The sequence below is a fragment of the Osmerus eperlanus genome, chromosome 2, assembly GCF_963692335.1.
Source record: "Osmerus eperlanus chromosome 2, fOsmEpe2.1, whole genome shotgun sequence".
Classification (NCBI taxonomy): domain Eukaryota; kingdom Metazoa; phylum Chordata; class Actinopteri; order Osmeriformes; family Osmeridae; genus Osmerus; species Osmerus eperlanus.
The window spans coordinates 21,272,154-21,284,346 of NC_085019.1; the positions used below are offsets into that span (position 1 = coordinate 21,272,154).

The 12,193-nt window shown below is 42.6% G+C and overlaps 2 protein-coding genes across 3 annotated transcripts in view; one reads left to right on the forward strand and one right to left on the reverse strand.

Annotated features, from left to right (window-relative positions):
• Positions 1-12,193, forward strand: part of LOC134014802 (nascent polypeptide-associated complex subunit alpha, muscle-specific form-like) — a 43,795-nt gene that overhangs the window by 14,425 nt on the left and 17,177 nt on the right. The window lies entirely within an intron of this gene.
• The window catches only part of LOC134014944 (CD9 antigen-like), a 57,415-nt gene that overhangs the window by 8,754 nt on the left and 36,468 nt on the right, over positions 1-12,193 (reverse strand). The gene's annotated exons all lie outside the window — the stretch shown is intronic.

Consider the following 12,193-nt stretch of genomic DNA (forward strand, 5'->3'; position numbering starts at 1 on the left):
TACCTGAGGACTAGACACAGTAGCCTACCTGAGGACCAGGCAGACAGCCTACCTGAGGACCAGACAGCAGCCTACCTGAGGACCAGACAGACAGCAGCCTACCTGAGGACCAGACAGACAGCAGCCTACCTGAGGACCAGATAGCAGCCTACCTGAGGACCAGACAGCAGCCTACCTGAGGACCAGATAGCAGCCTACCTGAGGACCAGACAGCAGCCTACCTGAGGACCAGACAGCAGCCTACCTGAGGACCAGACACAGTAGCCTACCTGAGGACCAGATAGACAGCAGCCTACCTGAGGACCAGATAGCAGCCTACCTGAGGACCAGACAGCAGCCTACCTGAGGACCAGATAGCAGCCTACCTGAGGACCAGACAGCAGCCTACCTGAGGACCAGACAGCAGCCTACCTGAGGACCAGATAGCAGCCTACCTGAGGACCAGACAGCAGCCTACCTGAGGACCAGACAGCAGCCTACCTGAGGACCAGATAGCAGCCTACCTGAGGACCAGACAGCAGCCTACCTGAGGACCTGTTTTCTTTTTCAAATCTGAAGCAGCAAACGTGCTGAGGAATTTGGCAAAAAGTAGGCCATGCCTTCCTTTTTCAATGAACAAACTTTCGGCCGCATTGAAACAGACTTCCGGGTGCACTGAAAATCACCTCTCCCACCTTCTCTCTCCCCCACCTGTCGTTTTCTCTCTCTCTCCCCTTCTCTCTCTCTCCCCCACCTGTCGTTTTCTCTCTCTCCCCCCTTCTCTCTCTCCCCCACCTCTCGCTTTCTCTCTCTCCCCCTTCTCTCTCTCTTCTTCTCTCTCTTTCTCTGTCCTCCATACCTCTGTTGGTCCAGATCATTTTACTTTCTCTAATAAATGAATGAATTACTAATTAACGTTTCAAATGTTAATGTGTTTATTGTCATGACATCTGTATTCTAAAGCACAAATGATAACTGTATGTGTACAAGTGTTACATGGGGTAGCACAAGTGACGAGTTTATGTGTATGAACAGGTTTTTCAGTAGTTTCGCTCTAGATGGCCTCTCATATTTTCAGTATTTTCGCCCTAGACAGTCTCTCATACCGACAGTCTCTCATACCTCTCATAGGGAAACTCCCTTCCCTTTGAGAGGGACCTACCTCTGTTTCTCTCTGTCTTTCTCTCTCTTTCATCCCTTTCTCTACTTGACATACATGTTCCTCATCCCCTCCGTCTCTCTGTTCTCTGGTGATCCAGACCCCAGTCTGACTAACCCCCGAGAAAGAGAGCATAAACACCTGGTCTCAGAGGAGAGGAGGAGAGTGTTGTGGAAAAAAAACATCAATACTGTTGTAATTATGAAGATGGTTAATGATTATGGACTTAAAGATATTTGTAATCACTCTTTGGTATATGCTATATTATTGGAAACCATATTATTACAAGTTATATTATAGGAAACCAGATGCAAAGCTGTTTGCTGATTATTGTTATTCCTAAACAATAGTAGGAGACATGAAGCCCAAAAATAAGGTTTAAATAATTAAAGGAAGAGTGGGGGAGAGGAGCATGTGTATGCTTTCATAAAGGACCAGGACGCATAGCTGTAACTTATGAGACATATTTGTGGCCTTACGCCCAGAAGCCTAATGCAGCTGGCTGTTCAAGGTCAGAAAGAGCCTAATTGGAAGAATTGTCTATGTAGGGAAGTACCTGGTTTGAATCCCCTGAGACAAGGGATCCGCTTTGTAAGATTACCTAATGTCTACGAAACCAACAAATATCGTACCATATTAACATACAATGGGGAGAAGACTATATAAGTTAAATTGTCCGGAGAAAACTTCAGTCTGATCCCGGGATCAGGCTCACGTTCTATTGGGAATCTTTGTTACCTGAGAACCAATAAAACACTTTGCATCAACCCTGCTGAGTTCCAGTGCTGTTTTTAAATTCTGAGAATTGACTGAAGATGTACAGAACTTTTGTTTCATCAAGAGGAGGAAGAGAGGAGAGAGGAAAGAGGAGGAGAAAGGAGAGGAAAGAGGAGACAAGATAAGATATTCCTTTATTCGTCCCACAATGGGGAAATTCGGGCATTGGAGCAGCAAAGTGGATGAAGTATACATAGAAATTTACTAAGTTAGTACGAGATATAATAAAAAAGATATAAAAACACCAGTTGCATATGGAGGCCAAATATAAATAAACAAATATAAATATTGCACAGTAGTTATTGCAGTTTACACACAAAATCCTTACTTGTCACACAATTTCTGAAACCTGACACTCAAACACCAGAACCACACATCAAATCTGCAAAACCATACCCACATTTTTGGCCTTTGACTCAGTTTTCAATTTCATAAAACACTTTTTGCAAAACACAACACACAATTCTCCACGTAACACACAAAATTATAACAGGAAGCATCTTGATTTCCTTTTTCAAACACAACCAATCAAAATGCCATACTAATTCATCAGTGCCTCACACTAACTCCTCACATGTTCAAACACTCATTGCTTTACTCAACACCAACTAATCATGGCTTTAGAATAGGCCTATAAATAGCCTAATTTGAGTCGATTTACAGTGGTGGGTATAATTTGAACCTTTACTGTAGAAATGATAACAGGTATGTAACAATCTACTGTGATGTTCACATGTTCTAATGTACACATAATAGCTGTTTCAGCACAACACATGGTATACTATACACATATTTTACTGTAGCACCCATGCATCCATTGACTGCAGTGCACTGCATGATTGGTCACAGTCTGGTGGATTACTGTATCATACTGTGCAACAGTACAGTTCTGACAATATTTCTGACAATATTGTAGAAAATAGTATATATTACTGTATGCTACGGTTCATGGCACACACACACACCATTCCGTAATCACCTTTTTCAAAATTAGGTTTGGTTTCTGTCCTACTACACTTTCTTTCATTCTGTGTAATACTGTATTCACAACCACAAATGCTTACAGTAAAAAAAAAAGTTTGGTTTCAATCTTGTTTTTGTGTTTACCAATGAATTTTTCAACATCTCTGCCAATACAGAAATGTACATAGGAGCTCATGAAAAAAGACTTTTAGGTTTTGAATAACTGTGTGTATATAATATATCCAAAAATGTAACATTATGGCAAAGGTGTTTGCAACGTAAGACAAATGTTTGCTTTTGAAACGTGTTGGGATATTTTGAATGCAGTGCTTCATTTTGCAAGAGATGCGAGGCATTTTGCATTTTGTGTGTGCAAATCTTGGATTTGTGTGTAAAGTTTTGAAAAAAAGAGGAAAAGTTAAAAAAAGTGTGTCCATAAGTTATTTATTGTGTGTCCTGTGTGTGTTTGTGTGTGTTCTATTTAGAGCAGTGCCGGTTGTACAGTCTCACAGCACTTAGGGTGAAGGAGCCGGTCGCCAAAAAAGCTGCTCAGTGCAGAAACAGTGTCCTGCTAAGCGTTCCCTCAACAAAAATACAATGTTCTACCGTCAACATCAAAGGCCCCTCAGTGAGTCCTACTGGGCCCCCTACCCCACCAACGACCTACTCCAGCTGGGTCAGAAACTGGTTTTAAGCCGCCCACCACTTCTCCTCCTACCCCTAGTCGAGACTCCTACCCTGAGGCCCACACCACACAGACATCCACCTCCATCCTGCACTCCTTCGCACCAGTTCATCCCCGGTCCGCTCCCCTCCAGACCTCTGACATGGAGCTTCACCCTTACTATCCCTTTTACCATCACCACAGATGGTTGTCCACCTGTTGGAGGTCAGAGGTTTCCAGGCTCCGCCTACTGAGGCCGGTTGGTTGATCAGACTGGGTCCTGGATCCCAGCCTCATGAGGTTTTCCAGAATTGTCACTGGAGCTTTAACGGTTATAACAATTCCCCCTGGTGATGAATAAAGTACTTACCTATTCTACCCTACCCTACCCCACTTTACCCTAAAATACTCTACCCTACCCCACTCCACACTACCCAACGCTTCCCTTCCCTACAGATGAACACTATGACAGCTTCCTCCCAGAGCCCCACCTGCCCCTGGCTCTGCTCCTGGGCCGGCCCCTGTACCTGGAGCTGGTCCTGCTGAACCACCCCGAGCAGTGGCGGTTCTACATTGAATTACACCCAGGGCGAGACGCCCTTCGCGCCCCCCCCCCCCCCCCCCCATCAAATCAAAAGGCTGTTATGGTAAGACCGATTATGTTCTATACAGCTAAAACAGCCTGGGGTCAAAATGACACCAAACATAATAGGAGGGTTACATAAACATGCCCTTACACGCTAAATGTCTGTTATTACATGCTATATTAATATAACTTTTAGCTAGGAACACTTTTAGTTATGACGTTAAACTATACTTTGTCACGAAATATAGTTGTAGCAAATGTTCGTCTTTGAAATTTGAAAATTCCGTTGGCTAATTACAGGGCCTAACCTAAATAATGAAAATAAATAATAACTGAACTTGTAACAGTTTTGTTGCAAAGCAAACTATTATGGTGAAATGTTATCACGTGTTTGTTGAGTTAAAACCGAAATATTGTTGTTGCATAGCAAGCATCATAGCAAAAAGGCTAACAAACGTAAGAGTTAGCCTATACCCACCAATTAACATTAGCCCTTCATTCATGACATGGATACCGTAATAATCATACAGAGACATATTTGCATACCTTTATCTTCTTCTCGTTTCTCCTCTTCTTCTTTTCTTTTTTTTCGAAATTGGGCACCTAATGGCTTACTTGACCTTTTCCTGTCCATCTTCTTTGACAGTCAACAGATTTCCCATCCCCCCAACACTATCACTCACGACCAGAAGTCAAGACTAAACCAATTCTCCTTGGTGACCACAATCGTTTTGTGTTACATATTTGTGAGAATGCTGTTAAGCATTCTCACTATTGTTTTCCTGTTTCTCTTTATTATTGTGAGAATGCTGTTAAGCATTCTCACTATTGCTTTTCAACTTCTCAGTTCTTCCGCCGTCCATTCTCACTATTGCTTTTCAACTTCTCAGTTCTTCCGCCGTTTTTTGGCCTTTAACTCGTTCTGCGTACTTTAACCGATTCCTACAACTTTTGTATCAAAACGTTCAGCTCCTTCAGGAGATGATGGCTATGACTTTTGGTATTTCTCACTTTTATACTTTTTAAGACATTAAGGTTTTTGTGCAAATTATTCTCCCATTAAAAGTAATGGTAAATCCTTTCAAATCATTAAAAAGCTTCCTCCTCTTTCAAACGTAACTACTTCAGCTTACTTTCAGCTAGAGACACCATTCAACCTTTAAAATGTTCACAAGACATTCAGCTATTCACAAATGATTCAGCTTTTTCAAATGTTCAGCCAATTTTGAATTATGACAGTTTGAAATACATTAAAATGTTTGCTCCTTCTTGATTTTTATGAACAAGCAGCAAGCAGAGTGCTCTTTTTCTGATATTCAACTAATTTGTCAAACAAATTCCTCTAACGTTCATATAGTTTAACTTACAGAAACAAGTTATACCTTAAAATGTAGGAAAAATTGTCCTCTTTCAGCCAATGTAACTACTAAAGAGCTCACATTTACAGATTTTCAGCTATGAGCCTTGAAGCGAGAGCAGCCTTTCAAATTCTCTCACTAACTTCAATGGAGAGGTGAGTAAAATCAGTCAGAGAAAGCAAGAAGGAACAAGATTTTGAAACTGCCGATAGAGTCGTATTTCTGACCGCACAGACATATAAAGGACATCTCTGGTTTCGGCAGAGTCTTGGGTCTCGGAAAATATCCTTATATTTTGGATTGGACGTATAGTTTTGCGTCTAGGTCAACTTGTTTGAGGTGTGGATGCTAGGTAAATGTTCGTTTTTCTCTCTGCCTAGCTCGTTAGCTATCACAGCTGCGCCATCACCGTGGCAACCAAACAAACAAGCACCAGGAAAGCAAAAGGAACACGTTTTTGAAACTGCAGGTAGAGTCGTATTTCTGACTGCACAGACATATAAAGAATATCTCTGGTTTCGGCAGAGTCTTGGGTCTCGGAAAATATCCTTATATTTTGGATTGGACGTACAGTTTTGCGTCTAGGTTATCTTGTTTGAGGTGTGGATTCTAGCTACATTTCTCTTATTCTCTTCCTTCAGCGCGTTAGCAATCATAGCTGCACCATCACCGTAACGACAGACACGCACCACTCAGTCTCTCACACAGGTGATTGGTACGTTTACTTGACCATGAGAAACACGATTACTAGCAATTGTCGGTTTATGCCAATAATACGATTACTCCGTTTACATGTGTAATTAGTTATGCGATTACTCAATAAACACGTCTACATGATTCTTTTTTATTAATCGTTGTATGCTCCACGGACAAAACTTGCACCATCATCCTTCTGCAACAAAGTGTCGCCGTCTCTTCCTGTATGGCCCTACTGCTGTGTGTTCCATTCCATCAACACATTGAATCCAACTAAGAAAGCCGAGTAAACACACTCAATGGTAGGCTACATCTGCTACTGCTATTACTATCCCAACTATAATTTCATCTGTTAAAACGATAATATTCTTGTTACGACTAGCTAGCCTACTTCTTCTTCTGTTTAACAGTTCAGCTTTCAGCTTCTCCCACATTGTAGGCTATTTTAGCTCTTAGCTTTGTTAAGATGATGCAGTTCAGCTTCCACACTGCCTCTTTTGTGTCACTCACACATTTTTGAAATTAATTTCAGCTTGCGGGTATTTTCTCATTTCTCACTTTTATACTTTTTAAAATATTAAGGTTTTTGTGCAAATTATTCTCCCTTTAAAAGTAATGGTAAATCCTTTCAAATCATTGTTGGAATGCTGCTCCAGCCCCTTTCAAAAATACCTTTCGATTGCTTTGAAGCTTCAGCTTATAACTTTCTACTAAATTTTCACTATTTCAGCTTTTTTAGCATGGTCAGCTATCCCCATTCAGGTTTTCAGCATTCTCACTGCTGTTTCGCAGGAACAGCCTTTTCTAGTTGTGAGAATGCTGTTAAGCACTATTGCTTTTCAACTTCTCAGTTCTTCCGCCGTTTTTTGGCCTTTAACTCGTTCTGCATACTTTAACCGATTCCTACAACTTTTGTATCAAAACGTTCAGCTCCTTCAGGAGATGATGGCTATGACTTTTGGTATTTCTCACTTTTATACTTTTTAAGACATTAAGGTTTTTGTGCAAATTATTCTCCCATTAAAAGTAATGGTAAATCCTTTCAAATCATTAAAAAGCTTCCTCCTCTTTCAAACGTAACTACTTCAGCTTACTTTCAGCTAGAGACACCATTCAACCTTTAAAATGTTCACAAGACATTCAGCTATTCCCAAATGATTCAGCTTTTTCAAATGTTCAGCCAATTTTGAATTATGACAGTTTGAAATACATTAAAATGTTTGCTCCTTCTTGATTTTTATGAATGAGCAGCAAGCAGAGTGGCACACTCTGCTTGCTGCTCTTTTTCTGATATTCAACTAATTTGTCTCTAACGTTCATATAGTTTAACTTACAGAAACAAGTTATACCTTAAAATGTAGGAAAAATTGTCCTCTTTCAGTCAATTTAACTACTAAAGAGCTCACATTTACAGATTTTCAGCTATGAGCCTTGAAGCGAGAGCAGCCTTTCAAATTCTCTCACTAACTCCAATGGAGAGGTGAGTAAAATCAGTCAGAGAAAGCAAGAAGGAACAAGATTTTGAAACTGCCGATAGAGTCGTATTTCTGACCGCACAGACATATAAAGGACATCACTGGTTTCGGCAGAGTCTTGGGTCTCGGAAAATATCCTTATATTTTGGATTGGACGTATAGTTTTGCGTCTAGGTCAACTTGTTTGAGGTGTGGATGCTAGGTAAATGTTCGTTTTTCTCTCTGCCTAGCTCGTTAGCTATCACAGCTGCGCCATCACCGTGGCAACCAAACAAACAAGCACCAGGAAAGCAAAAGGAACACGTTTTTGAAACTGCAGGTAGAGTCGTATTTCTGACTGCACAGACATATAAAGAATATCTCTGGTTTCGGCAGAGTCTTGGGTCTCGGAAAATATCCTTATATTTTGGATTGGATGTACAGTTTTGCGTCTAGGTTATCTTGTTTGAGGTGTGGATTCTAGCTACATTTCTCTTATTCTCTGCCCTCAGCGCGTTAGCAATCATAGCTGCACCATCACTGTAACAGACACGCACCACTCAGTCTCTCACACAGGTGATTGGTACGTTTACTTGACCATGAGAAACACGATTACTAGCAATTGTCGGTTTATGCCAATAATACGATTACTCCGTTTACATGTGTAATTAGTTATGCGATTACTCAATAAACGCGTCTACATGATTCTTTTTTATTAATCGTTGTATGCTCCACGGACAAAACTTGCACCATCATCCTTCTGCAACAAAGTGTCGCCGTGTCTTCCTGTATCGGCCCTACTGCTGTATGTTTCATTCCATCAACACATTGAATCCAACTAAGAAAGCCGAGTAAACGCATAGGCTACATCTGCTACTGCTAATAGTATCCCAACTATAATTTAATCTGTTAAAACGATAATATTCTTGTTACGACTAGCTAGCCTACTTTTTCTTCTGTTTAGCAGTTCAGCTTTCAGCTTCTCCCACATTGTAGGCTATTTTAGCTCTTAGCCTTGTTAAGATGATGCAGTTCAGCTTCCACACTGCCTCTTTTGTGTCACTCACACATTTTTGAAATTCATTTCAGCTTGCGGGTATTTTCTCATTTCTCACTTTTATACTTTTTAAAATATAAAGGTTTTTGTGCAAATTATTCTCCCTTTAAAAGTAATGGTAAATCCTTTCAAATCATTGTTGGAATGCTGCTCCAGCCCCTTTCAAAAATACCTTTCGGTTGCTTTGAAGCTTCAGCTTATAACTTTCTACAAAATTTTCACTATTTTCAGCTTTTTTAGCATGGTCAGCTATCCCCATTCAGGTTTTCAGCATTCTCACTGCTGTTTCGCAGGAACAGCCGTTTCTAGTTTTATTAGCCATTTCACACAATTAAAAAAAACTAAAATGTGCAGGAACTTTAGGCCTATATTTATAATATTATGAATGAAATGTGCGTTATTTGGAAGAAAGTCGAGGTGCAACTGACTTTATCCCACTAATTTAGAGTATTGCACTATACAGTGGACCCCCCCCCCCCCCCTTGTCCGTTCCATTTGGGAGACCCAGTCAGATGAGCTGTCTGTCCCCCTCCCCTTTTTTCACACAGCTTCTGTGCACGGCACCTTCTCAGCAAGCAGGGGTGCCTGCAGCTGCCTGAAGGGGGCGCCAATTTGCCAATTCCCCACACAGTGAAATGATAGAAAAGACAAAACCGCTTCGCAGCGCAGAGATTTTTATTTATTTATTTTATGCTCGTGCGCCCCCCACGTGACATGAAAAAATGCCGCCCCGGGCAGCTGCCCAGTCCGCCCGTGCCTAAAACCGCCCCTGCCCCCGAGCCTGGCTCTGTGCTGCTCGTCCACCACTGCCTGGCCTACACACACTCTCCTCACACCGGCTGGATGCTCGTCTACAACGGGTGGGTGATCCTACCACAACCCAGATTTAGCTTGGGGTCCGTTCCCGATGGTCGTACCTGAGACCCCTCCCCCTCCAGACAGGAAGTACTACCCCCCACCCAGAGAACCCCGAGGTGAAAAGACTGGTTGAATCCCAGCAGCATCTCCCCATGGGAGGACCAGTCTAGTGTAGACCCCATGGGAGGACCAGTCTAGTGTAGACCCCATGGGAGGACCAGTCTAGTGTCGACCCCATGGGAGGACCAGTCTAGTGTAGACCCCATGGGAGGAGCAGTCTAGTGTAGACCCCATGGGAGGAGCAGTCTAGTGTAGACCCCATGGGAGGAGCAGTCTAGTGTAGACCCCATGGGAGGAGCAGTCTAGTGTAGACCCCATGGGAGGAGCAGTCTAGTGTAGACCCCATGGGAGGAGCAGTCTAGTGTCGACCTCATGGGAGGACCAGTCTAGTGTAGACCCCATGGGAGGAGCAGTCTAGTGTCGACCCCATGGGAGGACCAGTCTAGTGTAGACATTACATTACATTGTCATTTAGCAGACGCTCTTATCCAGAGCGACTGACATTTACATTTATGCATTTAGCAGACGCTTTTATCCAAAGCGACTTCCAAGAGAGAGCTTTACAAAAGAGCATCGGTCACTGATCATAACAACGAGATAGCCCCAAACATTGCGAGCAGCCAAAACATGAAGCATACATGGTGGAAAACCAAATAAGTGCCAAAGGGAAGAACCATAAGAGCATGCAGTTAAACAAGTTACAATTGAACAACATGAAACTCCCCACAAGAGTGCAAGTGTGTACCTGTAGAAAAAACAATCAACAGTAAAAATATTTCACAGCGAGTACAAGAATTTGAAACCGTTACAACTAACCAACAAGAGCAACAAGTCTCTCAATACGAGTCATTGTGATCCTGGAGGAAACTAACATCAGGTCCAGCCAAGCATTCCTAAGTGCCGTTGTATTACCGGAACAAGTGCGTCTTGAGCCTTTTCTTGAAGGTGGGGCGACAGTCAGTGTCCCTGATGGAGGTGGGGAGTTGATTCCACCATTGGGGGGCCAGACAGGAGAAGAGCTTGTGTTGGGACCGGGCGCTCTTGAGCGGTGGGACCACCAGACGGACCAGACTTACAGTAAGTACAGGGACATGGGCTACCAAATCTCACGCCAAGGTTTTTGGAAAAGTTGTCAGCCCTGATATACTCAGCTGAGTGGAGGAAACCATATGACCACCTGACTTGTATGGTTATTGCTCTGACTGTTTCATTCTGAGGCCTCTCTGAAACCTGGATTTCAAGAAGCTTCTATATGTCACAGAGAGGAAAGGATCTCAAAGTTTAAATAACAAGTATACAACTTGACAAGGGCCCAGTAATCTCCCTCTGGTTCTGAAATGGCACTCCCCGGTGGATGCAGTGAAAAATAGTTGACCCCTGACCTATACAGTAGACGCCAATGTAACTTTAAATGTGATTGAGAATATTTTACTTGAAGAGATGTGAAGGACGTAGAAGGCCCGTTACACAAACTGTCAGGATACAGTAAGCTTAGTACCACCTCAGATAAATGCAACAATTACAGTCAAATGTGGAATATATTCAAAAATCTTCCACGGGTACCCCACACTGCTGGGCATGTTTACTGTCCATCTCTTGAGGCTTAAAGATCCTGTAAAGAAAATTCCATGATTTGCTTCTCAGTACATTACATACGTGTGAAATGAGTTCCTGAAAGCATGTGCAAAGCACGAAAATTTTGTCGCACTGAAATGTGGAGTTATACCGTAGAACATTTTCTCTTCCGTTTCCAGCTCAGATTTTGTATAGGCGGAGCCAAAAAATGACCGATCTACGTCACTTTGACCGATCTACATCAGATCACTGCATGGCTCCTCTTCTCACCCGGTGAAATGGTATAAAACCCTGGAGCTCATTTGTACAAGAGGTCCTCCAACTCCACTTCAGTTATGACTCCTGCTGTATTGTTATTGTAGACTACATCAGCTAGCTAGCTAGCTAGCTTCAGGATGTCTCCCTCCACCTGCAACTGCATCTTACCTGGATGCAAGAACTTCAGCTGTGCTGCAACTCTATTTAATTTCCATAGTGATGAGGAAAGGAAAAATAGGTGGATTGATTTTGTGAATAGCCACGCTCATGGAAAGCTTCGGATAAACTCCAACAGCCGCCTCTGCACTGACCATTTCACAGCGGACAGTTTTAACATGGACCAGAGACAGACGGGGTTCACCAACACACGGCTTCTCTTGCAGCGCGGAGCCGTACCGAGCATCGCCCTCCCGGCCGTTCCTCCTCCGGTCGCACCTGGACCATCCACCGCCGCCAGCAGTTCATCACTCAGTTCTGTGTGCTTGTTATAATTATACTAGATAACTTTTCCAGAGGTATCTCTGCTATGAATTAGTGCAAACCGCTAACTTGATATTAGGCTACTTGGTGTAGAATGATGGTATTTTGGTGAAATGGTAGCCTAGCTAATGGGCTAGAAGTAGTTGGAGAGCTCACTGTCTGCTGTCTCTGGTGTCCATTTTTACTCCTGTGTTACAGCTCAAGGGAACAAGCTTCATTTATATGCATCTGTATGTTTCACTCATTGAACAAATGATCTGGGTCTTAGG